The sequence below is a fragment of the Miniopterus natalensis genome, chromosome 4, assembly GCF_054644295.1.
Source record: "Miniopterus natalensis isolate mMinNat1 chromosome 4, mMinNat1.hap1, whole genome shotgun sequence".
NCBI classification, from domain to species: domain Eukaryota; kingdom Metazoa; phylum Chordata; class Mammalia; order Chiroptera; family Miniopteridae; genus Miniopterus; species Miniopterus natalensis.
In genome coordinates, this window is record NC_142084.1 from 3511408 (window position 1) to 3538093 (window position 26686).

General features: G+C 44.9%; 1 long non-coding RNA gene across 1 annotated transcript; it reads left to right on the plus strand.

The window, feature by feature from the left end:
* On the plus strand, positions 1–26656 carry LOC148093164 (uncharacterized). Its single transcript, XR_015714357.1, has 3 exons — positions 1–19; positions 7594–7751; positions 26636–26656. It is a non-coding gene; the product is annotated as an uncharacterized LOC148093164 (long non-coding RNA).
* The last annotated feature ends 30 nt before the right edge of the window (positions 26657–26686 follow it).

The window sequence follows — 26686 nt, forward strand, 5'->3', positions numbered from 1 at the left end:
CATCTTCTCCAAAACAAAAGTGAGTATCAGCCTTTAAATGTCAAAACTTGGTTGATGTGGGTACAAAAAACTGGCATAATAAGTGTGATATACACACTACTGATTTCAGGGGGCTCACTCCAGACTTTGAAAATTCTAGTTATGTGCTTAGTTTAATGTGAATTAAAATTATAATTAGTATATAAAATCTGTGACTTCATGGATATTACTGCTCTGAAAGGTGTTACATAAAAAGAGAGTGAGCTGATTTACTGCTGCTGTGAAGGAAGTGATTAAATATGTTTTACTATAGCTACTCTGCAGATACGGCAAAAACTGCGACGCGCATGTGTGACTGGCTCAAGTTTTGGGAATACTGCATTAATGTGTTTGTGAGGTGGGCGTTCTCTGAACCCCTGTGGTATTTTTCAGCTTCACTGGTCCTTGATTACAGAGATTAATTGATAATACGATCTGTTGAAATTCTTAATTATAGATATACAAAATATTTGATAAAGAATGTTTTATCAGACGTTCATTAGGCCTGTCCTGCTTCACATTTCCTCATGAGCTGTCAGAATTGGAGGATGCAGAAATAACCATTTTTGAAATAACAACCACAGAGCAGGGGAATTATCGCAGAGTAAACACCACGGCTCCTTTCTGCCTGTGTCACCCCCGGTCTCTCTGAATGGAGGGGAGGAGGGTGCGTAATATGCATCACTTTTTTTTCCTTTAAGAAGTGAATCTTTTAAATCACTACATTTTCAATAACGTTCTACTGTAGTGAGTAATTAACGATTATTATGTTAACCTAGAAAAAGGGCATAAACACTATATAATCCCTAAGAAGACACTAGGTACAGATAAACAAACAAACAGGTGTTTGCATGTTCACGCACACATTCTTATCTCAGAAATCTGATTCATTAACCCATAAAATCAGTAGGATGTAGGCTAATTGGTGAGTTCTTGCAGTGATAAATGCCTAATGTGAGTCCAAGTTAGATCTGATTTTCAAAATTATTTACACAGAAGTCAAAACTATTTTAATAATTTGTGAATAAATTTCTACACCTTAGAGTTTTTGCTTAAGGCTTAGACTGAAACTCATGGAATAAACATAAATGTCTAGTTCTGAATCACTCTGACTTATACGAGCATGTCAGATCCAAGAAGACAGGCATTATTGTCTATTTCAATGTCTTTTGGTTGGTTGTTGTTTGTTCCGGTTTTGGTTTTTTGTTGATTTCAGAGAGAGGAAGGGAGAGGGAGAGAGAAACGTCAATGATGAGAGTCACTGACCGGCTGCCTCCTGCACGCCCGGTGCTGGGGATGGAGCCCGCAGCCCGGGCCTGTGCCCTGCCTGGGAATCGGACTGCGATCTCCTGGCTCGTGGGTCAACGCTGAACCACTGAACCACGCCAACCAATCAGTGTTTCACAGAAGTTTTCCATTTCCTGTGGTCATTAGTAGGTCTTGTAATTTATTTAGATCTTTTTTTGTTCTGAAAACAAAACGTTTTCTTTAATAAGTAAACATACAGGAGTGTTCTGTTTTGCTTGTGTTGCTAACAGCCACCAGAAGAGGGCAGCAGAGAGGCAATGGAAAGAACAGATTTACAAGGCCCTTAAATTGCACAAAGGGTGTGGCCAGTGTTGCTCAGTGGTTGAGCATCGTCCCAGGCACCAGGGGGTTTGATGCCCCGCTTGTGGGCTCGAATTCCTGAAGCCAATCAGTGTTTCTTTCTCTCTCTCCCTTCCCCTCTCTGAAATCAATAAAAATGTATTTTTTTTAAAAATTGCAGAAAGGCAATTAAGGCCATGATGTGAATGACAACATTTGTTGGGGCTGATATCCTAATTAACTCACTCATTTCCTGAGCCAGAGACTATGACATAAACACTGTCACAGAATTTTCAGAAGATCTGATGATGCCTTATAATGCAATAAGGTAATAAATTTGTGGGAATTTCTGTTAAGATTGGTGAAGAGTGACACCAAGAAATTTCTGAAAAGCTTACATCAGTTTGAAGGTTAGCTATTAGAGAGTGAATGAAAGTGAGCCTGTCCTTGCCACTTGAAGAACAGAGACAGAGTTTAATAGTCACAGAGACAGTAAGAGGCACCTTACCTTCCTTGAAATGTGCAGGTATTATTGAAATAAAAGGAAGTATTTCTAACGTACCAAATATACAGTAAGAAATGTGTAGGATTAAACAAGTAAGAGAGGTTTCCCAGATTCAGCCGATATCTCCTTTTGTAAACATTTAACAACTACGAATATTTCTGTTGTTAGGAATTATGTGCTAGGAATTATTCCAGATATGGAACACTCCAGGTTCATAGATGGGAACAGAGCAGACACGGTCCCTGCCCCACTGGAGTCTATATTATAATGCAAAAGACACTATTTATTTATTTATTTATTTATTTAACTTTTTAAATTTATCTTTATTGTTGAGAGTATTACAGGTGTACCATTTTCCTCCCCAGTTGATCCCCTCCACTTCCCTTCCACCCCCTTCCCAGGCCTTCATCCTGTTATTAACTGTGTCCATGGGTTATACATACAACTTCTTTGGTTAACCTCTTCCCACCCTCCACTCCCCTTTCCTCTTTCCTCTGAAATATGATCGTCTGTTGCCTGCATCAATGTCTCTGGATCTATTTAGTTTGTCAGATTCTTTTGCTCATTAGCTTCTTCTTAAAGAAGACCCTTCAACATTTCCTGTAGTGCTGGTCTGGTGGTGATGAACTCCTTTAGCTTTTCCTTGTCTGAGAAGCTCTTTATCTGACCTTCAATTCTAAATGATAGCTTTGCTGGGTAGAGCAATCTTGGTTGTAGTTCCATGTTTTTCATCACTTTGAATATTTCTTGCCACTCCCCTGTGGCCTGCAAGGTTTCTGTTGAGAAACCAGCTGACAGTCGTATGGGTGCTCCCTTGTAGGTAACTAATTGCTTTTCTCTTGCTGCTTTTAAGATTCTGTCTTTGTCTTTAACCTTTGGCATTTTCATTATGATGTGTCTTGCTGTGGGCCTCTTTGGGTTCCTCTTGTTTGGGACCCTCTGTGCTTCCTGGACTTGTAAGTTGATTTCTTTCCCCAGGTAGGGGAAGTTTTCTGTAATTATTTTTTCAAATAGGTTTTCAATTCCTTGGTCTCTTTCTTCCCTTTCTGGCACCCCAATAATACGAATGTTGGGCCTCTTGAAGTTGTCCCAGAGGCTCCTTATACTATTTTCATATTTCTAGATTCTTTTTTTTCTTTTTGCTCTTCTGGTTGGGTGTTTTTTGTTTGCTCATATTCCAAATTGCTGATTTGATTCTTAGCGTCCTCTACTCTGCTGTTGATTCCCTGTAAATTATTCTTCATTTCAGTTCCTGTAGCCTTCATTTCAAATTGGTACTTTATTATGTCATCGATTTTCTCAGTTATTTCCCTAATAGTCTGCTTAAACATCCTTATAACCAAAATTCTGAACTCTCTATCTGTTAGCTTGCTTGGATCTACTTCATTTAGTTCCTCTTCTAGAGATTTCTTCTGTTCTTTTCTTTGTGACATCTTTCTTTGCCTCTACATTTTGGCTGCTTTCAGGTGTTTGTTTCTGTGTATTAGGTAGAGCTGCTATGTCTCCTGGAATTGGTACAGTGGCTTTGTGTAGTAGGTGTCCTGTAGGGCCCAGTGGCTCAGCCTCCCCAGTCACCTGAGCTGGGCCTTCTAGGTGCTCCCCTGTGTGGGCTGTGTGCACTGTCCTATTGTAGTTGAGCCTTGGTTGCTGTTGGAATCACTGGGAGGAATTGACCCCCCGGCCAATCAGCTGTGAGGACCAGCTGCAGCTATAGCCAGAGAGCTGCTGTGCTGGAGACACTCCTATGGAGCAGGATTTACTTCAGTGGGGCTTTGATGTTCACCAAGTGCGCCCCTTGAGTGTGTCACTCGTGGATGTGGTAGGGTTGTAATATAGTGTGGTCAAGTCTAACCACCAGGCGCACTGTCTCTGGGGCCTCCCGGGAGGTGCAAAGTCAGCCTGTGCCAGTGCCTTGCCCAGGGCCACCCAGCATGAGCTACGCAGCAAACCGTAGTTGGCTGCTGCTTGTGCTGGGCTTCGAGGTGCCCAGGAGAGGCCAAGCTATGAACCAGTGCAGGCTGCCACTAGTGCCAGGCCTGGGGCCACTTATCAAGCCGCGTGGGGCCTGCTGCTGCTTGTTTGAGAGATTTTAGGAAAGTCCTGAGCATGAGGCTCGAGAGGCCACTTGCACAGAAAAGCCCCTGGAAATGGCCTGGGTGAGTCTGCAGGTGGGGAGGGGCGGGGCCTCCGGGAATCACGGGGCGGGGCCAAAGGTGCGAGTCAGGTGCTGGCGATTCAAATAGGGGCCTGCCTGCCGGCTGTGCGGGGAGGACTCGCCACAGGAGCCATGGCCTCCGCCAGCCCTTCCGCCTGGGAGGAAGCCGCCCTCCGCCTCTCGCCCGGATCTCAGGCAGGTTAGTTCCCCCCGAGTGTCCCAGGTCCTTTCAGGCTGCTCCTGGCGCTGGGCTCAGAGGGAGCGTCTGAGTGAGTCCGCGCCGGGCCCTTTGAGAGGAGCTGCTGGGGCTCCCGCAGCCTCCGTGACCCTCAGGGACAGTCCCCGCTGGTTTCACAGCCCGGAGTTGTGGGGACGTCTCTCCCCGGGCCTGGAGCCCTGGGCTGGGGGCCTGCTGGGGGGCTGGGATCCTCCCTTCTCGGGGAAAACTCCGCAGCGGAGATTCCCCTCCGGGTTTAACCCACAGCACCGGGTGTGGGCCGCGGCCGCGTCTCCCTGATCCAGCCTCTATCCGCCCGCGTCTGCGCCCCTCCTACGGGTCTTGGTGCTGCTTCAGCTCCCTGGTTGTGGGGCTTCTGTTCAGCTAATTTCAGGAGGCTCTGAGTGATGGTGGTTCTGTATTTTAGTTGTAATTTTGATGTGGTTGCGGGAGGTGGCAGGTGCAGGTGTTACCTACGCACCATCTTGTTTTCCTCTCCAAAAGACACATTTTAAAACCTCACAATTAATTCATTAATTACAATTAGAGGGAATGGAAAGTGGTCTACCACTACTTTCCCAAGTAAATTAGTTTGGGTTCAACCCCCAAATTGGGTATTAAGTGAAAGTGAAAATAGGAACAACTTGTCTTAAGTCCTTAACAGCCATTTATATTCATCATTTACTTTAACAACAAATAAAGTGGATAAGGTAAAATGTACAGATTTCTGAATATAACATGGCAAAGAGTATTTGGATAGTTGCTATGCAGCAATATGACACGTTGCCGGTCTGAAGTGTTGGACACTGCCTCCCTGCCCACCTCAGCTGGGTCGGGCTCGTGTGGGTGATCAGGCGAGCCCCAGCTGCCACGGAGCAGTGTCCTCAGTGGACCCCAGATGCCACCTGAAAGCACAGTGTAGACGGGAGCCCCACTTCCTCTTTCACTCACCTTCATTGGCATCTCCCAACCCCACCTGTCCAGGCAGTGAGCTGACTGCTGGCCCCGTGACCTCCTCTGACTCCAGTCCCTGGCTAAAAGGTTGCCTGAGTTTTCACAGCGCCTTAGACTGTTTGTTTCTTCACCCCCACTGTATGTGCTTCCCAGGCTGGGAAGAACTGAGAAGTCCCCCAGCTGACTCTGATGGGTTCCATCGCCCTTCTGTCGTTGACAGTCTTTGCAGTAGAGAAGATCACCATTTCCTCACCAGTCATAGCCTCCTGACCAATGTCCCCTTTCACACATTCGGTCCCTCTTCCCTGATTGCTGAGCTTGTCCCATGCAGACCATCCCCTCCACCAGAGTCATTGTTGCTGTGCCTGGTTGGACCAGGGTGGACAGCTGATGCTGGAGGAACAAACCATGTGTTGTGCTTACACTTTGTGTTTGAACTGAGGAGGCTGAGGCTGGGATCAGGAGGGCACATCGAGCCATGGTCAGTGGGTGAGAGGATGTTCCACAGAGAGGAGTAAGCAGACACGTCTGTCCTGTTCACCTCAGTACTCCCGCCTAGTCTGGTGCTACCACATAGCAGGCACTGAGTTGTTGGAGTAAGTAAACCAGACTGGACCAAAAGAAGGGGGGAGGGGAAAATTCCCAGGCTTTGATCCCTTGTGTGGACTCTGTACATGTCCTGTCCTTACCTCCATGAGATGTCCCTATGTCCCTCCAATAACTCCCCTTGTATGCTAAAGCTAGTTTGGGTGTGTTCTGTTTCTTAATAAATTAAACCTGAAAATCTCTTAATTCAGGGTCCCCATCATCAGTCTTTAAAGCCTTTTTGTCCCCAAGTTCCTCATGCAAACCAGAAATCTTGGTGAGCTGCCCAGAAGTCACTGAATTCCAGAAGTGGACATGCCTCCATTTTGCCTAAGTGCTCACTTTCTGGGGACAGGAAAAGAGTAGAAACTTAAATTCAACCAACAATAAACAAATTACCTCCAAAAATAATGCTTGATGGTCTTCTTAAAAGGCAACCTCTGGAGTAAAACATTGAAAACTCCAACTTGAGGATCCATTTGGAGAAAGGGTCAGGCCTTGGGCATTGTTGGTTGAGCATGGCTTTATTTAAGGCCCATGGGAGGGTCCACCATGACCAGGAGACACTGGCCAACCTCAGCTCTAGGATGAAGAGGAGCAGTGACGGCTTCACCAGGGACTGTGGAACGCGGCTCACTAAGGGGATGCAGGAGGCTGCTTTGAGGCTCTGGGGCTGCTCCCGCTGTCGTGTGGCAAGTGGAGAAGGGATGTTCCTTCTTGCTTCCTAAAGTTGCAGGGGGGACACGTATGAACCTCAAAGGTGGGGGCAGGGGCAGTCTCTAAAAAGGAGATAGGCAATCATCTTAGGTTTGCAAATTAGAAAAATAAAATACTTGGAGGCAGTATGGTGGGTTTGTCAAGAGCACAGGTTTGAAGTGAGACAGATTTCCAAAACCAACGCTCCAACTTACTGACTGGCTCTACGTCCTTGGCTAAGCTGCCAAACGTCTTACATCTTTGGATTTCTCATGTACAAAATGAGGGTAACAGACCTCATTAACTTGCTGTGAGTATTAAGTTAGGTGATGCCTGTCAGCTCCTAGGCCAGTGGCACCAAGCTCAGTGCTCAGCACTCCCAGGCACGATTAGGATCGCTCAGCCTGTGCACCACAAGCATTAATGGAAAGCACTTTACATTACGCTTGTTTGTTTGTCTGGTTGTTTTTACATTAAACAGAGGGAGATTGAAAAAATGTGGCACTAAAACATACTTGCTAGGTCTTCATCACTGTTACCTTCTTACGGTAAACCCCTGTGTGGTAGAGAGAGAGACCAGTGAGTATCTAACAAGGCAGTAGTTGTGCAGTAAATAGCCATGGATTGTGATATTGATCAATAGTTATGGGCATAAACTCCCAAGTAGGAGGCAGGCCTGAGTTCTCACAGGCCGTCTTCTGCAGGGGCACACGCGACGGAAACCGTATGGCCTGTAGATGGCGACCTTGGACGGGACTAAGCGAGGAGGACCCAGAAAGAAAGCCCCCTTTTGTTGAGCTTGACACGTTATTAAAGGCTGTACAGACACCCAGCCACAAGGGTTCTTGGCTGACACACCTGTTCCTTCTTCCAAAGGGACCGTCATTCTGTCTGTCCAAGTGGGTGCACCTCAACCACGCACACTGTGCAGAGATTAGGCTACGTCAGCTGCTGGTGGGATGTCTGGGCTGAGTTCATGCCGTGAGTCCTGACACAGTGGGGAGTGTCTCGTACGGAACATAAAGAGATTTCTGGTAAGTCTTTGGAGGGGTACAGAAATGTTACCCCTCAAAATATCTGTATGTAACACTAATTAGTTAACCGAACCCACTGTACATATCTAAACCACCCACATCTTTTGAACTACATAAATAATTACGTCCCCCTGTGCTCATTCATTGCCACTGCTGGTATTTGCTGGGTACATCCCAGACAACTCTCGGGACCAATTTCCACCCTTTATTGGCGGCAGTTCTCTGGCTGACAGATTTCTGAACTCCATGCTGGGCATTCGGAACTCCTCAGGGAGCTCTGTCCTACTTTATATAATCTAGTACACTACTGGAGAAACAGGTTTTTTTTTCCTTAAAAGTCTACTTTGGATACTCATTTTACCATCCCAGATCACAACCACATACAACATGGGGACTCGTGGGAAAATAAGTGTGGTGTTGCAGAGCTGTGTCTGCTCATGCCATAGCCTGGGCCAGCATGTGGTTCTTTCTGTTGTGAAGACCAGCAACTCCCCCAACACAACAGACCAATGATCCTGAGGGACTACTCACTTAGTTGTAAAGCAGGGTCCCTGTCCCCAAAGCATCTCTCAGCTGTGGGTCAGGTGAAGGGACATCTGGGGACTTCTGTGGTGCTTATGTCCTGTCGTTTAGCACAAGGTTGTAAGTACTATCTACACAGCAGCCTCCGCGCAACTGTGTGCTTCTGGAGTTCAAACTCCACTGTATTCTCGTTTATCCTTAAACAGATTGTGTCTGGCACATACTAGATACTTAGAAAAATAGTGAATGAACTAAAGAACAAGTATATGTGCTTGGGAAGAAGAGCAGGCAGAAAGGTGGAAAGGTCAGCCTAGGGGAAAGAGGCAGATAAGCCAAGCACGCATGAGGCCATGCATCTGTAGCTCACAAACACTCCTGAAGGGCAGAAAATGACAGAGGGCTTGGTGTGGACAGCACTCTCAGGGGGATGGCATCAGGTGATGTGTTCGTTCCTATCCCGGTGACAACACATCTCTCTGGGATTATGGCTGCATCGGGTGCACTGCCTGCCGGCCATGCCCGTCACATCTTCAGTGCAGAACCAAGTTCCCAGCTTTCAGCACAGGCAACTCTAGTTTTCAGGTGGCTTTTGAAAACTTCTGAGAGGTTGCAGTTAATTTAAGATAAAGTAAATAGAGATGTTATCAAAAATTCAAGATTTTAAGATCCTAGCTGAGAGTGGACTTGGATTTCAAGGGACCTGCCAGTGAAAGGTGGGCCCCAAGGGTGTGAGTGAGGGGAAATCCGCCCAGGTCAAGGAACCACTCACTGCCCCAAAGTGTTGCCCACGAGTTGACAATGGGGCATCTGACATGACCTTACAGGCCTGTGGGTCAAGGTGAGCTCAGTGAAAACCAGTTGAGTGAGCAGGTCACATGGCTGAGCAGGTTTGTTTCATTTACTTGCAGATGTACTTCAGTGATATTAAAAGGCATCAAGTAACATGCAGTATTAAAACGTACATAAAGCAGGGTAGGAAAATTGCAATGAAAAACACTGCTCAGAAATCATTCAGAAGAAAGGAGGATTGCAGTGTCTGGGGGCCAGGTCACTGCGCGGAGCTGGGGAGAAGCCCCGAGTTTCCTGGCAACCTGACCTCGGGGAACACGCAGGTCCCCTCAGCAGCCAGAGCAGGTCCCAGCTCTCTGAGCATGTGCACCTATACCTGCAACTTCACCCCAGAAGAAGTTATTGCTTGGACACTTAAATGAGAGAAAGAATAGATCTCATAACAGTTTTGTACAAGCTACCTACAGGGTGGAGCGCAGTAGGTTTACAGTTGTTCATATGGAAAACAATACGATAATTAGTAAATAATACAAGAATCAACCCCATACTCACAACTGTAAACCTACTTTCGCCCTGCCCTACATGTTACTCATGGACTGAACTGTACAGGTCACCACCACCCGCACCCTAGTGAAGCAGAGGGTAGCCGGGACTGCAGAAGCCGAAGTGCGCTGCTGTATGCACCTGTGCGGGACAGACGGGCAAGAAGAGGCCAGGGACCCCTCTGGGAGCTGGTGGTGAGGCTAGATGCCTCCTTCCTCACTGCGCTCTCAGTAAGATGGGCGGTGGGAGGTCCGTTCCTGCTCCCTGCAATTCCTGGACGCCTGGGATCTGTCCTTGGCTGAAGCAGCACTATATTGGTTATTAATTTGGAGCATATGCCATTTTCTCTAGACGAGTAACCCACCTCATAGGACACCCCTGCTGGCCCTGTAGCCGTCTTCACCATAAATGGCCAGCTGATCTGGGGTTGTGGTGCAACCGATGAATCCTGGGGAGTGACCTAAGGCATCCTTAGAGCAATGGCGGTCAATTTAGCCTTCAGTAAGACCACAGAAGATATTGCTAGTAAAAGCATCAAATAGTGACAAATTTGGAAGGGCAGCTTGGGTCTTGTAGTCAGGTCATTTCCCAGGGCCAGACATTCAGTCTCTTCATGGACCCATCAGCAAAAAACCAGATGTTTCTTAAGGAAAACAGTCATTTGTCAGAGGCCTGTGTGCTTTGCTCAGTTCTGGGGCTGTCCTAGGCCCCTCCTTCCCAGAGCCCCGAGATCTGCCACACCCTGTGCACACCAGACTTCCTGGGTCAAAGGAGCTAAGCCGCAGGAGCGCCGTATTCTTTGAACAATTTTGACACACTGTTAAAACTGAAGAAAGGTCTAAGCCCTAATCAAGACAGAGGATAAGTGAAAAAATTATCTATTATTTGTAAGGCGTGCTCTCCAAAGTCACCAACACCTTTAATAAGCAATAAAAATGCCAACAGGATGTGTTAAGAGCTGGGAAATGTTTAACATGTTTTAGAAGTAGATACGTAAGGTGGGTTTGTTCATAATAGTCTCGCATCCTAAAATCTTAACCGTGATGGTATTTACCTCACTTGCCCCATTCTCAAAGGGTTTTCTCTTCCTCCATCACTTAGATTTTCCTGAAAGCCAACTCATTGGCCTTTTCAAATAACCACCACTTTGATTTATCTACTATTTTATAAATCACTGTTTTTCAGCATGTACTCATTCATTCCTCCTGCTTCTCTAAGGCTCCGTTTGTTTCTTGTTTCTACTTCTTAGGGTGAAAGCACAGTTCACACCTCTCTGTTTTTATTGAATAGATTAGCAGGTCGTCTTTGTGCAGCTGTGGTCTAGGGACAGGTATGCACTGGGAAACAAATTGTGAGGGCCGTTGACGTTTCCAAGCAGACAGATTATAAAGGTTAACTTCTTGTTAATAATTTAGAGCTTTTTTATGCATCATGATCAGACAATTTTTTTCCTACTATATTATTAATTTTAATAAATGTTCAGCAGCAACCTATTTATTTTGGATAAGAGTTGAAGGGCTTGCACTTTAAAATTAATAAGCCACGTTATGACATTTTTTATCCTTAAGTATTTTCGTGGTGTGTTTTTTCAAGGAAGACAGATTTTGAGTACAAATATCAAACACAATCGTAAATATACCCAACTCTCTACACCTTTCCCTACCTTGTTTAAGTGAGAAGTGTGGGGAGACGCTGTGAGAGAAAAAAGGAAATTCGCACAGAAGAGGTGCTCTAATAACTTTTAAAGGGTGCGGACCTGGGGGAAGGTCGCCACCCAGGACCTGTATCTGCCAGTGTCTGGATGGCTGCACTTAGGTGTTGCCAAGATGAAAGGGCACAGCATGAAAACCCACAGCAGAGGTTCCTTTTAGTGTAGGAAAGTGCCAAAGTGGCCTGCAGCAAGAGAAATAATTGGTCACCTGCCTCAGAGCTCAGTCACCTGCCACACAGAAGGTGTGCAACAAATCCAAGCCTATTCAACTGCAAAACCCAAGTTATTTTTGTTGCATCATGAAGCTTTTCTGGCAGATGTGTGTGAAGAAAACTGCCGCGTCCAATAAGGACACGATTGTGAGATGCATTGTGACTTGCACATACCCTCAAAAATATCTGAAATCATTTATTTGAGACACATAGATGTGTCTAGAACTATTACTACAAGATGGTCTGCACAAGATTGTCCGAATGAAGGGCACCGTGGAACTGACAGCAAAATCTGGCTCGAGTTTCCTGTGAGTAGAGGCTCATGTAGAACCTAATGAGAAAGGTATCCACTGGCAGGAACATCAAAGTCTCTCCTGCTTTAATCCCAGGAGAATTTACCATGTGGGGCTTTACGTAAAATACCATCAAGAAGTAAAAAGAACATCTTCAATAGCAAGTTTTATGAAATAATTATTTCAAATTATTTACAAATTATCATAAAATATGAAAAACAAATAAAGTCAGTTTTGTTTATAGCATAGCACTTCCCTTTAAAATATAACGTAGGCTTTAGTGAGGGTGTGTTGTCAGTAGAACTTGTCAGCCTTCGTTTTTGACAAAAAAATCCTGTATACACTTTCCACACTGTTGTGTGATTTTCACTGTTGTGGGATTTTTTTACATTTTATTGAAACTGTTTACTGGATCGCCCACTGCTGCTTAGCTGGATGTTTTCAGTGGAGTCATCTGCGTCTGTGGAAAATGAGCTCCTAGTGAATCACTGTGTCTAAACTCAGCATTGTCCTGTGAAAATTCGGGTAAAGGAGAGAGACCTGTGACTTCACTGAGTCTCTTTCCCTGATGAACAGGGCTTAGATTCCCTGACAGACATGTGGTGAGCACTTGATCCAAATCAAAGGAACAAAAATACTGGGATATAGTTCATTTTAATCTCAGCTGAAAAGGCTGTGGGCAGACACTTAGGAAAAAGTGAAATCAGCCTAAGATTTCCTCTTCAAGTGCAGTCCCGCTCCACAGCCGAAGTGCACCCCAGCCTCCTCGTAATTCCCCTCGATGAAAACAAGGGTTTCACAGCCCAGAAAGCGGCGCTTGTCAGGCTGGGTGCAGACAACACACAAGAGGTCTCTGTTCATGGTCTTCAAAGTGCTGCAGCCACAGGGGATGGAGCCTGGAGCTCTTTAAAGAGGATTAGCGAGCTGGCGGGGAGCTTTCAGCGGCCTCCTGTGGAGCAGAGTTATGCTAATGAAACGTAGCCGGCCACAGCAAACATTGCAGAATATCAAAAATCCTCAAAACTAAGCTTTGTCTCTTACACAGCGGGAAAACCAAACTCTGTCATAGCAGAAGAAAGACTAGAAAAGAAACAATCTTATACTTACCTCCTTATGTATCTGCTTCTATAAAAAATTAATTTAAATATATACACATATATATTTATATTTTAACTAAATTAAATTTCGTTGAAATTAAATTAAATTTCAAAGTCAGTAGAAAAACCAAAGCTCAATCATTCAAAAGTACCTTCCTAGATCTATGGCCAGGGATTGATGTGAAATAATTCATCTTTGTAGAAAAGAATATACGTATAATGTGGATTTTTAAACACTATTTTAGGGGTTACAAAGGGTGCTCAGAGTGAGTTTCCCTCCATTTCACTTTAAAATTTCTTATTTGTGATTTTCACTTTTTTCTGCACAATGACCTTCTGCTCAATATTAGAAAATCCTGTACCCTCCTCCTAATTTTCCATATCGTGTTTTTAATACCTCATAGGAAGCCAACGTGAGGCCTGATCAGTTTCTTAAACTGCATGTGTATTTAGCTAATAGGAATGTTACTCTCCCATGTTTAGAATCTCCAAGCATATTTGACATTGGGAAGGTGAGCTCACTATATGGCATATGATTTGCATCTTGGGATCCATACCTGTGGTTCCCGAGGAGTGAAATCCCCTTCAGATTTCACCTCCGTGGCAGGAAGTGAAGATCCTATCACACATGAAGCTGGGCCAGTGCCTCGATTTCCAAGGTTTCCAACTCAGTGGCCAGCGTCTCGCGGCACTCGCTAAGCTTCGGTTCTCTGGGTTTTGTCGGTCGGTGGTGTGTGTGTGTTTCTATCTCCGAGTTGAAAGGTTTGTCTCTTCCTGAAATAATACATATTCAGGACAGAGTGCTCCCGTGGGCTCTGCCGGCTTCCACGAAGCGGTCCTGTGCACACAAGCCGCTGCAGGGCCCGATCAGGGCAAACAGCAAGCCCACTCCTGCGCCCTGCGCTCATTAGCCTGGCCTTCCCCACAATTTCTCCAATTGTTGCTGGTGACAAGGCTGTCATGAGGTGATGGCTTCTTTTGGCCATTTTCAGATAAAGATAATTTCCTTAATTTCCATTTTATTTGACAGTCAGCAGTGCTGGTGGAAAGGAAGTGCTTCCCTGGTTTGTGGATCAGGGTTTTGTCACTTCAAAGGCATCTTTGATCTAAAAATATGTGCTGTACCGAATTCATTATGTCTTTCCTTAAAGAGCTTTTAAATTTATTGATCTTCTCCTCAATTATTCCAGTGGTGATGTGTGAGATGGGGTTGGGAAAGCCTCAGGAGTGTGGGGAAGCGCAGCCAAGCGGCCACTTCTAAGGCTGTACAACAGGGAACAGCAGGGGCTTTTGTCCAGGGCGGTTCTCCTCTGGGTCCCGCAGGCAGAGGCCAGCTCAGCATGAAGATACCGGCACCAATGGGAGAAGACAAAGTTATATTTGGTATTGCAGCCCAAGAAAGAGAGAGGCTGCTTGATTTGTAAAAAAAAAAAAAAAAAAAAAAAAAAAAAAAAAGTGCCTGCAGTTGTGTTCACTGAGTCCACAGTAACAAAGGGACTGAGGAGGGGGGGCCTCCTAGTGGACTAGTGACTAGGCTTCCCAGAGAAGCAGCCTTACCCTGTGCTCACGCCTGGGTCTCAGAAAGTCGTATGGAGCAGAAAATAGAGGCTGAGAGTCCATGCGGGAAAACTTACTCGAAACACAGCCAGGGGAGCCCCCGCAGCGGCCGCTGCTCTGGGTTAGAAGGTCCACAGGCCCCCTTTTGCGGCTGCTGTTCTGAACGGTTGTTATGTGACTTGTGGTTTGAACACCTAGGACAAAGGGGTAGAAGTTTACATCCAACCTTCTGAAACTTCACATATAATAACCGACCTGCTTCCATTTCTGCAGCTAGAAAAAAGGGTTAAAAATATGGCTTGATTGTTTTTTGGGGTCTAAATATATTATTTTATTAGCCTCTTGGCAGACTATTTTATAATTTAGATACCCAGATGCTTTTGATAATTAGCAAGTTCACTATAGCAAATCAAAATTTCAAAAATTTAAAGTATAACCTTAGGTTCCTAAAAGCAAAAAAAAGTTTCTTTTGAAAAGTTAGTTTTCTGAATTTCCACAAACTAGTGGAACATAGTGTTTCCATTTTGAAAAACTAGTGTAGAGGTTCCGGGCTCCATCCTCGGCCTCCTCACCCTCCCCATAAAGTGATGGCGAAAATGACCCTCAGAGCAACGTCGGAAGCCCTTTCCCCGGGTACGTTATTTCAGTCTTAGTAAGAGGCACATGCTACTAGTTTTATTTCACAGATTAGGAAACTGAGACACACAGAAGTTGCTCATGCCTCATGTCCAGCACATGGTTGAGCCAGACTTGGGCACTTTGGAAACAAAGCCTCTGTTCTTGATGTCAGGGCTGGAAGGCACAGGACCTGGAACGCCAGGAGGCCGTCGCCTCCTTCCTCTGCTGCTCAGCAAGCAGATACTGTCTCCTCGCGCCAGCACTTGGCTCCAGCTCAGTCGGCCCCGGTCCCTTGGGTTGAGAGCGTGTGGAAGGGGGCGGCGCATGTGGGCTGGGGGCTCCCGGCTTGTCCTGGGTTCATGCCTTCACGGTCTACACGGGGCCTGATGGCAACTCTGACACCTGCCGACAGAAGGGTTCCTCCTGCTGTCTCTTCAAGGAACCAACCCTCTGTCACTTCCTTAAAGATCGCTGGTGTAATTTAACTTTTCTTGTTTTGTTTTGTTAATCCTCACTGGAGGATATGAGGAGAGTGGAAGGGAGGGAGGGGTAGAGAGAGAGGCGTCGATGTGAGAGAGATGCACTGACGCATTGTCTCGCGCACACGGGATCGAACCTGCGAGCCCTGGGCCAGGAATGAAACCTGAGACTTTGGCTCACAGGCGGTGCTCTAACCACTGAGGACACTGGCCAGGGCTCTCTTAACTCGTTTTTAACCAGAAAACTGATTCAGAATTCCTTGTGAGCCCCAGCCAGTGTGGCTCAGCGGTTAGAGCAGTGCCCGCAGACTGAAGGGTCCCGGGTTTGATTCTGGCCAAGGGCACGTTACCTGGGTTGCAGGCTCGATCCCCCCCCTGGCTGGGGCGCGTGCAGGAGGCGAGCGATCGATGTGTCTCTCACATCGATGTTTCCCTCTCTCTCCCCTTTCCACTCTCTCTGAAAAGCAATGGAAGAAATATCTGTGGGGGAGGATTAAAATAGAAATAAATAAATAAAATTTTTTAAAAAAAGAATTCCTTGTGAAAACAGGACACACCTCTTTGGAGGAGGAAAGAAGTGGATTTAGAGGAAGAACGTTTTGGGGAAAGATCTCTGTTTTGTCTTGAGTTCACATCTTTGTACCCCCCCGTAAGCGGGCAGACAGCAGCCCCAGCAGCCGGCCTGCGAGACGCAGAAGCAAACGCCGGTCTCCAGGACACTGCCCTGAAATATGATATCAGCTGCCAGGGGGCTGGCTCCTCCGGTCAAATGAGAAAAATCATATTATCCTCACTGGGGTGTACAAACAGCGTGCACGCCACACTCCATCTGAATGAGGACAATGAGGAGCTAACCGGCTGCGGCGGGCGCCCAGCGGCTCCTGACACACTTGGGCCTGGTTTGGCTGCGCCGGGCGGCCGCCCAGCCCCCTCCCCTGTAATTGGTTGAGACCACCAGACTTTGGAGGACACAGATGTCACTGACGGTTTTCCTAGGGAGCACATTCGTGCCCATCTGTTGCAGCCTCGAAGGCTGTTCATACACCCACAAGGCCTCCATTTAATTCTTGTCAGAAAGTAATGTAAATCCAGTTTACCTCAGGGGTCGCGGCCAAGATTTATGCCAATGAGCCCCTGCGACTGACACACTGGAGTTGTACAGGGTGAAAGGAAACCCTTTCATTTGCTGCATATTAACAAGGTCGCCTCCACAGGGCTTTCCAACGGGCTCTCCTGATTTCAATGCAGCCGACGCCAGTTGCTACACCCAGCTTTAGAAAAAGGAAGAAAAATCTAATCTTTAAGCTAAAGTTTCTTTTATAAGAGGAAAGAGAGAAAGAGAAATCCTAGGAAGTGCATTGCCGAGTTTTTAATTATCTGTTAGGAGACAAGCCCCCCTCCCTGGAGAAGACAGTGCGATGGGGGTGTTCCCGCCTGAATGATCGCTCCTCCAAGCCCAGGGAGAATTCGGTGGTTAGCCATCACCTCTCCAACGTGAAAACAGTAGGAGTGACGGTTGAATTAGTCTCCAGCGTTTCAGTTGTCTCTTTCTAGTACATTCAGAGGAGATTAAAGAAGTTGATTAACTTTCTTCAGACTAGGCTGGGTAGAAACTGATTTTCTAGCAACGTGAAAGAAGATGTATGTAGTGTGTGTGCTTATAGAACTGTTATTGGAAAGCTAAGAGTACATAAAACTCCCATTAAGCCTATTTTCGATGTACATTGATGTATTTTGAAATATGCAGGGCTATGTCAGTAGCTAGAAGGCACAGCACAGACTCGTGTGGGCAGTGGCCTCACTGTCCAGGCTCCGGCTCATGTTAGGGAGGCCAGCCCCCAGTTTTGTTGGCTGTCAGGACCAGGCAGGAGGCAGATTTAAAGTAATTTTAGGATGGTTTCTAGCCACTTCTCAGAGTTCATCAAGAACCATCCCTTTTTGCTCACCATCCTCAAAACAGAATCTTAAAATTTTTTTTATTATGAATAGTTTCAAATGTGTTCAGAAGGAGAGGGGGCTGCGTAAGAAATCGAAGTACTTTCATTCAGCCTGGATGTTGACAGTCTATAGCTGATCTTGCCTAATTTATCCCCTCCCTTTCTCCCCACCTCTGTCCCCAAATCTCAGACCTCAACTAATTACATCTGTAAGTATTTCAGAATGTTTCCCTGAAAGATATGAACTCCTTTTTAGCATAACCACAGTAAAAACTAACAGTCATTTCTTAATATTGTTTATTGTGATGATATTATCAGTCAGAAAATGGAGGCCCCCTTTTTAAAATATGTTTTTATTGGTTTTTAGAGAGACGGGAAGAGGGAGAGAGAGAGAGAAACATCAATCTGTTGCCTCCTGCATGCACCCCCATTGAGGTGGAGTCTGAAACCTGGGCATGTGCCCTAACTATCGAACCAGGATGTCTCTCAACCAACTGAGCCACACTGGCCAGGGCATGGAGGCCATTTTTTTAAAACACAAAGTTGATTATGTGACTGTCATGTTACCAATTATTTTGTTTCCATTACACATCAGTTTCAGGAATATGCTTCTGTAGAGACTTTCACTGTGGATTTACATGGTTGGTGTGTTCTGGGATATGTGGTAGTATCTTCCCAGAACGAGAACTACTCATCTGATTGAAACATAAAAATTGCACCATTCAATCTTAAAGGCAGCAAGAGAAAAGCAATCTGTTACCTACAAAGGAGCTCCCATAAGGCTGACAGCTGACTTCTTATCAGAAACACTACAGGCCAGAAGGGAATGGCATGAAGTATTCAAGGTAATGCAAAACAAGGATCTGAAACCAAGACTACTCTATCCAGCAAGGCTATCATTCAAAATAGATGGTGAAATAAAGAGCTTTCCAGACAAAAAAAGGCTAAAGGAGTTTATCACCACCAAACCAGCATTGCAGGAAATGTTAAAGGGACTTTGTAATTAGAAGTAGAAATAGAGAAAGAAACATAGGCATAAAGAATTAAAATGTCTGTAGATAAGTACCTATCAATAAGAACCTCAAATATAAATGGATTAAGTGCTCCACTTAAAAGACATAGGGTAGATGAATGGGTAAGAAAACAAGACCCAAATATATGCTGTCTACAAGAGACCCACCTCAGAACAAAAGACTCAAATAGGCCCAGCTGGGCGTGGCTCAGTGGCTGAGCATCGACCTAGGATCCAGGCGATCAGGGTTCGATTCCCGGTCAGGGCACATGCCCAGGTTGTGGGCTCGATCAATGACTCTCTCATCATTGATGTTTCTATCTCTCTCCCTCTCCTTTCCTCTCTCTGAAATCAATAAAGATATATTAAAAAAAAAAAAAAAAAAGACTCAAATAGGCTGACAAAAAAATCCCAGAAACTTCTGGAGGACTTTCAAGGAGAGATAGAGAGCAATACAGTCACAGTAGGGGACTTTAATACCCCACTAACTTTACTGGATAGATCTTCCAGACAAAAAATCAACAAGGAAATGGTGACTCTAAATGATGCACTAGATCAGATGGATTTAATTGACATTTACAGAACATTTCACCCCAAAGTTTCAGAATATACATTCTCCTCAAGTGCACATGGGACATTCTCAAAGATAGACCACATGTTAGGACACAAAACAAGTCTCTACAAGTTCAAGAAGATTGAAATCATATCAAGTATCTTCTCGGACATTTACACCATGGAATACTAGCAGCTGTAAAAAAGAAGGATCTCTTACTCTCTGAGACAGGATGGTGGGACCTGGAGAGAATTATGCTGACTGAAATAAGCCAGTCAGGGAAAGACAAGTGTTACATGATCTTACTCATACGTGGAGCCTAATGAACACAATAAACTAATGAATAAAATAGATCCAGAGACACAGAAGCATGGGACAGACTGAGGAATCTCAGAGGGAAGGCAGGGGAGGGGAGAGATTAACATAAGAATTTATATGCCTCTATGCATAACCCATGGACACAGATAATAGTGAGGTGAAGGTCTGGGGGGAGAGGTACCGGGGGGAGGGGATCAGTGTGGGAAAAAGGGGGACTCTGTAATACTTTCAACAATAAAGATAAATTTTTAAAAAATTATTTTTAAAAATTGCATCATTATTCTAGTCCCAATTCTACTGATTCATTTGGGGAAGTGTTTTCCAAACTCACTTGCTCCAAATGAATTACGAGAGGGGGTTCTGCGTAGCATGGTGGAAATCGATTGCCCTGGGGCCAGGCTGCCAAACTCCCACGTAGCCCATGTGGACTCTTACCCCTGTGGGGTCTTGCAAGTTTATGTGAATTTTTAAAATAATGTACACCATTTCCCCATTTTGATTTCAAGGCAAGACAAATGGCTTTGTGAGGCAGAGTAAAGGATGAAAGAGATTGAATACATAGTCAATATGAAAAAAATGACAATACAGTACTTAATTTTTTAAGTTTACTACCACTAAAAAGAAAGTTTAATTTACAGCAATTAAAATGTTAATTGTAATGGGAAAATCCACTGTACTCACAAGCGACAGCCCAGGGCCTCCCTTCCAGGTCAGGATCACTCTGCAAACGCAGTTGCTGCCTGCACCTCCTGGTCCCTCTGGAATTATTCAGCCCAAATAAGGTCGAGATTAGGAGACTTATCCCAGGAGAAAACACAGCAGTTGTAATCTCAGTTCTTTAAACCTGAGGCTCAAGCTTATTTCCTCAAGCAGATCGGAATATGCATTTCTCTCACAAAATCAGCACTCCACCATATTAAAACATCTTGTTTTCAGTGTAGTTGTCTGTTCGTTCTCCAAAAAGCCAGGACACCAGTCACCTCATGTAAACCACAGCGACTGGAGGGTCAAAGCTTGTGTCTAACTCCCGCAGGTTCCTGGGAGTTGCCATTTGAATTTGGACAAATCACTGAACTTCTGACTTTTTAAGTCTTCAAAAGGGGACCACATTAGTTGCTACCTGCCTCATTGTGACCTTATAAAAGTAAGATAACCAATCCAACTCCTCTCTTTCCTTTGGTCAAGGTCTAATATATCTTTATCCTATAAGAGTGGGAAGGATAGAATGAATTCTCCAACTTGTCTAATTTCAGTAAATTTGTCCTGTGGGCAAGAATGTTGCTCTGGGATTTCTCACAAACTGATGAATATACTTGTTGTATTTTCCCAATGAGGTTGTCTTTGAGAAAAGTTTATTCTGTTTCTTGGTAACCTTCAAAAGTATGAACTACAGTATATAACAGATACTCAGTAAACGGTTAGCTGCCATTCAGGAGTTTGCAAATAGAGCACATGTTATTTTATATTCTAAGACTCTAAGTTAGCTATTAAAGCCAAGCACAAAGGAAAGAGTAGAAAAGAATTATTTTTTGCCAGTAATAGGTTGTGTAAAAAGCTAATGTGCTTCACTTGCCTATTTTGATTCACTCATTTAAAAAAAATTTTCTGTATTATTGTTAGTTCTATACTTGCAAATATTCCTTCATTAGCTAAAAGCAAAGAATGGAATTATCAGCATGTCTCAGCTTTCTACCCTCCCCGTTAGAGAAAGGAGAAAGTGAGAGCTCTGCTTGAGGAGCTCCCAAAACAGTGGGTGTGGTGGCACAGAAACAACAACGTTTTCCACAAAGGGGGCGATTGACAGGCCAAACACATTTCTCTGCAGCACTTCACCCCTTAACAGAACTCCTGCAGAAAGTATAGGGTCCTGGAACTCTCCACTACTCACTTTCTAAGTCAGCCTGGTGAAATCAGGGCCGGGGGTCTGATGGAATCTTTCTGGCCACAGGAGCTAAGCAGGAGCCTTGTAGGACTCCGCATGTGTGTGCAAGTGGGCTGCTTGGCAGCCAAGAGGTAGGCAAGCAAAAAATTGAATGTGCTATCTTTTCTTTATGGACACTTTCCTCCCTAAGATCACACCAGAATAGCAAAATGCCCCTTGTCTGCAGAGCCTCCAGCTGCTGGGCTGTGCTTGGTGGTCACCGTGTTGAAGTAGCTGCCGTGTGGGCGCTTGGTCCCTAACTGTGTAGGTACCGAGCAGGCATCCATCACAGTGGCTGCCACTTGAGGAAACACAAGTCCCCACTTGTTCCCAGGCCAGTGTGAGGCTCCTGCCAAGACGCAGCGGCCCTGGCGGCAACCTGGCCACACGGTGGACTGCTATTGTTGGCCAGGAGTGTGGTCTGTGGTCCGCGGTCCAGAGCCCCCCCGGGTACCTATGGCATTTCAGGTATAAAATAAATAAAGAGCTTTGTGTGTGTTTCGGAGCAAAGATGAGGATAGGGGCCTGGTGTTTCTGTCTGATCTGTAATGCGACAGACGCTGTCCCTGCGCCACCTTAGGGCTCACTGTCCCAACAGCTGGTTAAACCACGTAGGCGAGTCTCAGGTTTTATTTTATGCAAATAAAACTCACATCTTTCTTCCTGAAAATGTCTTCACTGGTCATATATATTTCAATCTCTGATAAAAATTTCTATTCATTAATTTAATGTGGATCTGGAAAATCATTTATGGGATAATTCCATCATCACATGGCTTCATGCTGGGAAAGCTACCAAGAGCCTGAAGACTTTGCATAGCCAAACAATTTCCTTTCTCCAAAGCATGAGCACTAAAGGAACCCAAATCCAAATAAACTATAAAAAATTGGATGATCTTTTAAAAAATGAAATTTTATTTTTTGAAAAAAATAAGTAGCAATAATATCTGATGCCTACAAAACACTTAATACATGGTATGCTCCTGTATTTACATATGTTAACTGATCCTTATAAAACTCCGTGAGATTGGTCCCATACATATCCCTTTTTTACTGACAAGGAAACTGAGATAAGATTTGCCTAAGGCCACCTGGGAGCAGAACCAAAATTTCAACCCAGGGAGCCTGAGTGCAGGTGCACGAGCTGAACTTGGCCACCTTTTGACGACTTAGTGAAACAGCAATTTTCATTTCAGTATCATTTTTCTTCTGTGATTTCAGAGCCCCCGCATCCCCTTACTTTGAGACGGACTGCTCCTCTGTGAGCTATCTCTAACTTCAAAAAATCTACATGGCTCTTTGCAAAATAACTCTCTGTGGGAATTATAAATACAAAATTGAAAGTATTTTGTTGAAAAATTTAACCTTTATCCCCACATCGCTGGCCTCATGAGAAGTATGTTACGCTTCACAGCCCTGGCAATCTTCCACCCCAGGGTGCTTCAGGCATTTCCGTGTGCACGCCCTTCGCCACCTGGATTGCAGTGGGTTTGCGTCCTGGCTGTTAACGAGCATCCCGTCGCCTCATCCTTGGCAGCCACTCCGTTCTTTCCTTTAAGGATGAACAGTTTCTCTTCCAGCACAGTTCTTCCTGCTGTGTTTTTCACCAGAACTCTGGCATCTATTTAATAGAAAGCAAAGTGTGTTTGAAGGACAAGCACCTGAATTCTTACCCCAACCTTCTCTGCCCCTAGCTTTGGGCGAGTCCCTCACGGACCCGGCCTCTCCACTGCCTCCTCGTGGCTCACGTCCTTTCCTAGAGTCGAGGGGACAACACCTGCCTCCCAGCGCACACCTTTCAGTTGGGGGCCCTTCAAGGTTTATAAAGTACGTTTTCCTGCGCTGTGAGTGCTTCCTGGCGTCATGGCCGCTCTGGATGTGGGGCCCTATCCAGTCAGTGTGTCTGAGAGTGAGAGCCTGACTCTCATTTGGGTGCAGAAATACAAAGAAAACTCTCCGGGAAGTGGCATTTGGAGCCTCTCACAGGACCAGATGGCAGGCTTGACTCACCTTGACCTGAGGTGTCGCTCTTCTAGCTGTGGGGCCAGCTGTCACCATGCTGATGGAGTGGGTAACTGTAGCCGAGGGAGAGGCAGCCCAGCAATGATGGGCTTTTCTTTTTCTCCTTCTGTCTTTCTGAGGCCAGCAGGTGACCCATTCATGACCCGGAACACTCACTAAACTGGGAGTTTTGATAAACTGGGAGGGTGGGCCACAGGGCAGGAGCCCGGGCAACCTGGGCCTCCAGTCTCCCACATTAACCAGGTGTGGCCCTCAGGGTGGGTACACAAGAGCCGTGGCAAAGAACTTCATTGCACCTATACAATTTTCCTAAAATCCTATTCAAAAATCACAGCACACTCCTTCATTTTCTTTGTAAATGGAATGAAAAGATAAACTGAATTTCTTGGTAACGGTTTACTAATGGCTCCAACTGCCTGTCTCCTCAGTTATTTCTATTACCTATGCTCATCCTGGATGCTCAGCACAAGAGGAGAACCTGCTCCTCGAAGTCTGTCCCCAACTAGATATACTGTCCTCAGTTCTGTTCCCAGTGATTCCAGCCCAATCCTGGAGAAGCCTGTGCACAGCCCCCCACTGTGGAATCAGTGGCCACAACCCTACGGGCAGGAGCTCATGTTTATAACCTAGGCCACACTCTTAGGCTGGGTTTCCATTTCATTCATTGTAATTTTTCATTAAAAGTCGAATAGATATAAAAATTATAAAATAGGTGTAATAGACACAACACATGATGGATGCCCACAGGTCAGTGAGTTTAAGTAAACGGAGGAGACACCGTCTCCAGGCCTCCTGGGTGCGCCCCTTCCCTCCTGTCTCCCTTGAGGGAGCCATTGCTCTGGCCCCTCCTTCACGCCCAGCTCGTCTGAAATCCACACGTTTGATCCGAAGGAGTTATTGTCCCATAGAATGGTTTCTGATTTCCATGGTGAGGACCTCTTTGACCTGCGAGTGATTTAGGACACTATTTCTTAATTTTTTTATTGCCTTCTTTTGAAATTTTCTTCATTTTTTTTCTTCTGTTAGTTTCAAAGTTATATGTCTTATTATAATTTTTTAGGGATTATCTTAAAATTTTTATCACAGCCCAAAGTTATTGTTCCCCCTCCTCCTAACCAACTCAAAGATCTTGGAACGCTTTTCTGTCTATCCCTCCCCTCCTGACATGTGTGCTGTTTGTGTATATTTTTCCTGTTTTTTCCATCCCACAAGACACTGGTCTAGCTTTATACAATAAATGCTTATATTCAGCCAATAACTTATCATTTCTGCTGCTTTTTGTTTCACCTTGAATAGCAGGCCCTTCACCTGTGATCTCTGATCTCTTCCCTTTTATCTAAAGTACTATTTTAGAGACTTGTTTAGAAAGGGACTGTTGATGTTTATTTTAAAATATTTTTATTTTGCAGGGTTTGTCCCCAGCACGTTAGAGACACCCACTCGCTGTCTTCTGGTTTCCGTTGCTGTTCTTAGGTAGCCAGCTAGAAAGCCAGTGTTTCTTTGGAGGTGATCTGCCTTTAAAGGTGTTTTCTGTCCTTGGCAGTTCCTATTTCACTGTGATATTTCAGGGCATGGACTTTACTTGTTCTGCTTAAGGTCATGGATATTTTTATTATTATCTCTCTTCTCTTCTGTAAGTTTTTACTCATTAGCTCTCCAAACACTTGTCGTGCTCCCGGCTCTTCCCATCAGGACTCCGACTGGACATGGGCTCTCCTTCCCCGTCGGTCATTCCTGTTTCTTAGCTTCTGTTGTGTTTCCTGCCCTTTTCTTTTCTCTGTTGCATTTAGGTGACATGTTTTCATTTATCATCCAGTTCAAAAATCCTGTTTTCAGCCAGAGCTAATACTTTATCAAGTATGTTCAGTTCATCGAATATGATTTTTAATTGTTATATTTTTATTTCTAGAAATTCTATTTAAATCTTTTTCAACATGCGTGTGCCTTTTCATGGTTCCTTTCTCTGTATTCACACCCTCAGCATACTCTTTCCGTTCTTTACATGTGATATTTTGCAGTGTATGTCTGGTCATTCTATATCTGAAGTCTTTATGTGTCTAATTTCATTTGTTGTTTCTACCTTATGCTTTCTGTGAGCTCTGACCAGGAGCTTGTGGTTTTTGGTATTTACAGGTGGGGACTCTGTGCAGCTCTGAGCAAAGTCATACCCCTTTAGAGAAGATTGTTTCATTCCACCAGTTGCTTGAGAAAACTACCAAATCTAGGATCGTTTTTTAAAAAGTTATTTAAAATAATTATCAGCTACAGGTTTTGTAAAACTTGTGGCTTCAAATTCCCGTGAAGCAGTATGTTTTGTCACAGTCAGTTTTCCTGGCAGTGGAGGGAAAAGATGGGGATTGATTTTTACTCAGCCTTAAACTAGAGGTGCACCTTTGAGGACCTTGGTCCCAGGGGCCGGGCGGCCGTCTCCTCGTGCACTGCTCCCTGGCAGGCCTGTGGTTTGGCCCTGTCCTCCCACACTTCAAAACAGTGAAAACCCACGTTTCTGTTCACAGTGTTTGGCAAATACGCTCAAGGCAAAGGTTAGCTCTGTGTCAGTTAACTTTCTGGGTTCCAGCTCTGACTCGTTTTTTGTCTTCTGAGTGGGCCTTCCTTTCTTGGCATTTCATGGATACTTTTTAGAGATTTTTAAATGCTTTCAGCATTTTTAGTTGTTTTCAGCAGGGGAGTACGTCAGGACACATGGGCTGCTGCGCTGCGGGAATAGAAGCCTACTCTTCGGGCTTTTGGTAACTTAGAAATTGCCTTCTCCTCCTTCCTGTCTATGTAGTTTTAAAACATGTCCAAAGGGTGGTCACCCCCAAATGTCCATCCAAGCCCCACAGCTGTGTCACTCTGCAGTCAGATGTCTCCTTCACCACCAGTCAGCACTAGAGGCGATGTGGTCTGGTGCGAGCTGGGGCAAGGCCGGGCCATCACTGCTGGTCCTGGCTGGAGGGTGTGTTCTTGTTCCGCATGGAGACTAGGATACACTTTCTCATAAAAACAACCGGAGAATTATTTTGAATGAAAAATATTTTACTGTAATATTCATGTACATATGAAATACATGAGCTCTGTGAACTTGCTTATGCATCTAACTAACCACTAACAGAATTCCAACAAAGGCAATTTAAATGGAGGCTTTGGAGCGTTCTTGTGTATAATATGCCCTATATAGTTTATTTTTATGTAGTTATGTCTTATCCTCTAACTATATTGTAAACTCCTTGCTGGTATAGCCTGTCATTTTTTTTCTTCTTAATTCTCACCTGAAAATATTTTTTCCATTGCTTTTCAGAGGGAGTGGAAGAGACGGACGGAAGGGCGGGGGAGGGAGCGAGGGAGAGAA